The sequence below is a fragment of the Tyto alba genome, unplaced genomic scaffold (genome assembly GCF_018691265.1).
Source record: "Tyto alba isolate M040663 unplaced genomic scaffold, T.alba_DEE_v4.0 Super-Scaffold_24, whole genome shotgun sequence".
Lineage (NCBI taxonomy): Eukaryota > Metazoa > Chordata > Aves > Strigiformes > Tytonidae > Tyto > Tyto alba.
Genome location: NW_024881298.1, coordinates 765,428 through 772,052, shown reverse-complemented (window position 1 = coordinate 772,052; position 6,625 = coordinate 765,428).

Sequence of the window (6,625 nt, the reverse complement as noted above, 5' to 3'; positions counted from 1 at the left end):
AGGACAGCCCTGGGCACCCCTGCCTGCACACCCGGCTGCACACCCCTGCAGCCGGCCCGCCAGAAGGCAGCCCTCATGCCCTGGCCCTCGCAGGGGGCACCAGGGAAGCCCTGCTAGGGAGCAGCTCCTCCTCCTCCTCCTCCTCCTCCTCCTCCTCTAGGCAGGAGGCAGATTCCTGGCGGCTCTGCTGCCTTCCCTAGATCCCTCCCCGAGATGCAGCTGCATTGCCCTGCACCCCCAGACTTACTGTGGCCAGGGCCCTGACGCTTTCTCCTCCTCGGAGCTCTCAGCAGCCTCCCAGCCCAGGCTGCCTTGAAGCTGTGTGTGCCTCGCTGCTCTGCCCTGGGTGCCTGCAGGCAGTGCCCTCAGCCCTGCTGCGCTTTGCAGAGGAGCTGCTCCTGGGCAGCGCTGTCTCTCTGCAGCGCTGCCCACTTGCCAGGAGCTCCCTCCGGCCCAGGAGCCTGGCCCAGCTCAGCACCACAGCAACAGCCCAAGGCAGTTTAATGACCCCTCAGGAGGGTTTGGTGACAAGTCCATGAACCTCAGGCACAGAGAAGAACCTGTAAAAACCTCTGAAGAAGTCAGAGTTAAATTGTAACTCCAAAGTTTCTTGTGGCTTTAATGGGTCCCACTGAGGGCCACTGTTGACAAAGCCTCCCCAGGCTCCAGTTAGAGCAGAAATCTGGAGGCAGTGATGACTGTTTGGAAACTAAAAGGGAAAGGTGGCTCTGATGCTGAGTAAACCTGGATGTGTTGCATTAAGCCAAAGTTCCAAGCCCTAAGCCCATTAACCAAATGTCCAAGCCACGACCCCCAGCCCCTGGGAAGGGAGATCCTGTCCCTCCCACATTCCAGGGCTCTTCCTGGGGTAGGGGCTATGGAGATGTGCACCTCCCAGGCTCCTGAGGATGCACAAGGAGGCCATGAGGCCCCCGTGCTGCAAGGGACTGTGCCTCCTCACAGGCATCAGTGGCAGAGACAACAGCCTTAGCCAAAGTTGTGATGGGGTTGACTTTATTGGGGGATTTCAGCTTTCCCACAGCCCTCTGTCATCTCCACCACAGGCTGTCCTATGGGGATGCATCCCCTGTGCCTCTTTCCCTGCAGGCTGTCCTCATCCCCCCAGCTGTCTCACATCGCTCCCACCTGAGCTTATTCCTTCCTTTCCTGATCTCTCACCATCCTCCTGGACTCTTCCTTGAAACACAAAGCCTTGGGCCAATCCAGAATCCTTCTGAGTGATGTGTTGCTTTACTGCTTGTGTCTGCTCTGGCCTTCCCCAGCTGCACTTTGTGGCATTATTTCTTTCTCATGCTGTTTTCCACTATGAAGAAAATCAACATCTCTGAAACTTCTCTTCAAGCACTGTCAGTCTACTCCTAGACTGTCCCATGTCTCCACTCCACTATCCTACGACATTCAACCTCCCTATACTGCTCATGTGCTTGAGGCATCCAAACCCCATCGTGGGAGATGTCTGGGCACTCGCCAAGTTGTTTGTATTGAAATAGAGTGGCCATAGGCCAAGAAAGACCAAGTGAGGGTTTTTATCATTGGCAGGACAAGGGACAACAATTTTAGATTTAGATTTGGTTTAAAGAAGAAATGTTTTACCATGAGATTGTGGAGACAGTAGAACAGGTTGCCTAGAGAAGTTCCAGGGAGGACACATCCATCACCTCTTTGGGCAACCTGTTCCAGTGTCTCATCACCCTCACAGTAAAGAATATCTTCCTTAGATCTCAATCTAACCTCTTCTAGTATTAAAACTTGACATTTCACCTCTCCCTACAATCCCTGATCAAGAGTCTCATGCTATGCTTCCTGCAGGACCCCTTTAATTACTGGAAGACAGCATGGTGTTCTCCCCGGAGCCTTCTCTTCCTGAGCTGAACACCCCCAGCTCTCTCAGCCTGTCCTCACAGGGAGGTGCTCCAGCCCCCTGATCATCTTCATGGATTCCTCTGGCCCATCTCAAGCAGTTTAAGTGTCCCTCTTATGCTGGTGTCCCAGATCTGGAAATAGCACTGCAGGTAGAGTCTCATAAGACCAGAGGAGAGGGGGAGAAAAACTTCTCTCAACCTGCTGGCCACTCTTCTCTTCATACAGCCCAGGACACAGCTGTCTTTCTGGGCTGCGAGCTCACGTTGCTGGCTCACTGTCAGTTTTCCATCCACTCCTACCCCCAAGTCTTTTCTGCGGGGCTGCTCTCAGTCCACTCTTTGCCCCGCCTGTACCTGTGCTTAGGATTGCCCCGATGCATGGCCAGGACCTTGAACCTGGCCTTGTTGGAATTCAGGAGGTTCGCACGGGCCCAGCATTTGTGCATGGTGGAGCAGGGGAATAAGAGGATCCCAGGGCCAGGTTCTGGATAGATGGAAGTTCCAAGTCCCACTCTTGGAGGGATCCATTTTGTCTATCTATTTAGGTACAGATGTTGCAGTACAATTGCATAGCATAGCAACAGCCTACCCTTTTTTCCCTTTGTCTACTGCCCATGGCTTGGATTGGCCTAGACACCTTCCTTCCACCACGGGTCTTCCTTGACAATAATGTATTTATGGGGCAGGGAGGTTGTGTCAGTGCAGGGACAGGGCTGGCTCTGACAGGGACCATGAAGTAGCTGCCGGGAGGTGACAGCAAGGACAGTTTACAAAGAACAAATTAATATGTATTGACCTAATTGTTTTTAGGGAGGCAAAGCTTGGCTGGAGCTGGTGGTAGAAAGGAAAAGTCAAGAGCAAAAGGAAGAGCTTCAATTGCACATTAGAGACCAAGGCTGAAGAAGGAAAATGCAGGGCTGCTGATGAATGGTGAGGGTGATTTAATAACATCAGAGACAGGTGGGGAAGGGGCACTCAATGCCCTCTTTGCTTAATTCTGTACTGAAAAGGTCTCCAGGCCTCTTTGCTGAGGGAAAGGGCTCAATGAGCAGGAGAGCACATATTGGCAGGAACCTCAGGCAACCCAGCAAGGCCAAGTGCCCGTGTGTGACCCTGCAGGACATCCCCCTGGCAATGGCCCAGGCTGGGAGCTGCCTGGCTGGGAGAAGCCCTGTGGGAAAGGTCTTGGTGGGTTGGAAAGCAGGCAGCCGTGTGCCCTGGCAGCAAGGGAGGCCAGCTGCACCCAGGCCTTTGTGGCCAGCAGGACGGCCAGGAGATCAAGAGAGGGGCTTGTCCAGGTTACTGTGTCCGGATTTCAGATCCCCAGTACAGGAAAGATGTTGGCAAGCTGGAGGGGGTTTAGTGAATGGCCCCCAAGACAGGCTGGGCTGGAACACTTTGCCTGTGAGGAGAGGCTGAGGGAGCTGGGCTTGTGCAGCCTGGAGAAGGGAAGGCTGAGGGGCACCTCCCTGCAGCCTCTCCGCACCTATGAGGAGGTCTGCAAGAATACAGAATGGGTTTCACCACCGTGGAGCATGTTAAGAGCCTGAAAGAGGAAGGTTCGGTGAAACAGAGGATGTTCAAGCTGGAGATAAGGAAAAGATTTTCCAGCAGTCTCAGGGCTAGTCCTGAGCAGTGTGGCCATGAGCCCTGCCTGCCCTCCTGTCTGCCATGGCTGCTCAGGTCACAAGAACAGAGGTGCCCCCAGAATCAGAATGCAGGTGGGCCTCTTCCACCTGCCTCAGCCCTCCCCTCCCCAGGGAGGTCGTTTCTGTTGGGTGGCTTCTCAGATGCACTGGATGACCTCGGAATGCCTGCTGGCCAGCATGTCTCCTGAGGGCCAGTCAGGCTGCTGCAGTGGAAGCCACCTCAGCATCATCACCATTCCTGCCATCTGCCCTTGGCCTGTCTCCCCTGCCTCTCTGTCCCTATCTTGTCTCTGCTGGGATGAGCTGTTTTGTGATACACATCTTGTCCCCAAATTTCTGGAGCCAGCTGCTGGCCAATCAGGCTCCTGTAACTGTTGTGGCCTCACAATCAACACCACAATTGGTGTTGCTTTTGCCCATTTCTCCCCGTCCACTCCCTTGACCCTTCATCTCTGCTGGAGCCCACGTTCAACAGCCAAACCCAGCCCCTTTCCTGGCCTTTCCCTCTCCCCTGCCCCACGGCTGGACAGAGCCCGGGTGGGACATGGTGCCTTTAGGCTCTTCAGTGCTCGTGCATAATGACTGCGACAAAGCCAGTGCTGAGATCAAAGTCTGTGCTGTGCAACACACCCCATCAAGAAATGACAGTCTTAAAGAGTAGATTTGCAGTGGTGGCAACCATGCCGGTTTTGCAATGGGGGCTTCTGTCCAATTACTAATAGGATGTGCTACTACCAAGATGCATTTGGTGTTTCAAACTGTCACTGGCAGAGGTCCCACAAAATCAATCTGCACTTCTGCCTGTGGGTCTTCATTCTGTTGGTGCTGGATTAGGGCTGTTATTTCAGTGTAATCTGCACTGGTCATGGCAGGAGAAAGACAGCTCCCACACCAGAGATCTACATCCTTCTTCCTGTTAGGCCAGTGCTCACTGTCCTTCCCTCTGCTCAGAGGGTTTGCCTTAGCTCATGGATGAACTTAATTAGATTCTACCCGAACATTCTGAGTTACTTCAACTATGGGTCATCCCCAAGAATGTGCTGGCAAGGGTACCAGGATCCATGGTGGCAGCCCACAGGAACCTGGGCCTTCCCGGAAGAACCTGTGGAATTTGAAGACGACTTACGCTTGAATTTCCAGACTGCAGTGAAGGCATAGCATCTGTTGCCACTTACGTGAGTGAATATATGTTGCTCTGCTAGGAACTGAGATGCTTTTCCAGCTTTCTCTAGCTCATTTTCTAAAATCTTTAGTTCTCTTCCTAATTCTTGTATGTCGCCAATATCAGAGTTGTTAAATTTGTAATAAGAGTCTGTGTCTGTGGACAATAAAATCCTAAGTTTTTTTGATTAAGACAGTTTTCTTGGGAAATTCCTCATCCTTCAATTTCTGGATGTCTTTTTGCATTTTCTTTACCTTTTCATCTATTCCTCTCAGACGAAACCAATTTCTGAATGCACCAGCTCAGGACAAGTTTCTCTATTGCTGGGGCAAGTGGAGAAGTCAGAGGAGCCCCTGGGCCAGGAGTCTTTCCCTGGGAGAGGGGCTGGCACAGAGGGGCTTGCTGGCAGGGGACAATAAGGATGCCTGAGAGACCGGAGCAAGGGACACAGGGAGACACTGGCCTCCGTCTCCTCATGCCATGGCTGGCCCTCAGCACTGGGGCTGATGGGGAGGCTGAGACACCTCTCTTTCCTTCCTTCACTCCCCACACTTGGATGGGCCTCAGGAAACATCCAGGAGCCTGGAGGATTCACAAACCTCCTGGGCTGAGGTCCCATCGCTGCAGGGGAAGAGGAAGGGTGTGTGAGACAGATGGGAGTGCAGGGAGAGAGTGGGGGGGGGGGGGGGGGGGGGGGGGGGGGGGCAGTGTGTGTGTAACAGAAAGGAAGATGCAAGATATGCAGCAAGGGGAGGTGTGGGAGTGTATCATAGTGAAGTGAAAGAGGTTGAGCTTTGATTTGAAGGCAGCAGGAGAGGGAGTGTGTGCAGTTCAGTGCTGGGACAGGTTGCTATTTAGAAGATTGAAGTGAGGCTGGGTTCTGGAATATATTTGGCAACTGCAGATCGTTAGCAGGCCTTTGGAAGAAGTTCCACAGGTTATGGGGAACTCACATGAACTCTCAAGAGCACAGAAAATTTCAGTATTGTGTTTGAAGAAATGGTGAGTGAGGACAGAGAGTCATCAATAAATCTTGGGACAGCTTGCGGTTAGAGTTGATGTATGAATGAAGAGGCCAGAAATCATCACCAGATGATTTCTCAAGAAAACATTAACTAGATAACTACCTTGCGAATGAATGAGAGAAAAACAGGATAAGCCTACCATCGTCCTTAAGATAAGGAAGTACTGAGCCACCAAGATAAAGGAGCTGCAAGTTAGCAACAAACCGCATCCAACAAGGCCTGAAGGATGACATGTGCGTAACTACAGAACTGAGTCTGCGCAAAAGCAAGGGTCAGCTAGCGTACACAGTGAAGAAGACTACGAGCCTTCATCAGAAGACCCTTGCCCATGACCACCAAGAGATATTGCGGAGGCACGATGGGGAGGGACTTGGGGAGGGGGATATGTTAATGATTTCTCTGAATTAATTGTAATATTCCCTCCCTATTTCCGGAATTATAATGCATATGTATTAGGACTGATGAATATGTAACTTTGGCATCGTAAAAGGGGGCCACTTTTGGCTCCAGGGCACGCACACTGTTGAGGAGCGATCCCCCGTGCGTCCAGTGCTGAATAAACATACCTACTTTATAACCTCACTGGTTGTAAAGTCGTCTTTCCACATGTCAGAGTGAAGTGGAGAAGCAGGGGTAGTGGTTAAAATCTGCACAGAAACAGGCACAGGCATAGGCAAGTGTAGGACAGCCTGTGGTGGGAATAGCTCCTTTTCTGAGGCTGGGAACCCCAGCACAACTGAAAGCCTTGTCCTTCTGACTATGGCTGCTGTCTCTTCCACTGAGGTCCCTGAGAGCACACCAGTTCCTTACAGCCACAGCACTTTGCTGCCTCCTCCTGGATCCTCCACACAGCCTGGAGGAGTCTTCCTGCTGTCCTGCACTCGGCATCACACACCTCTACATCTC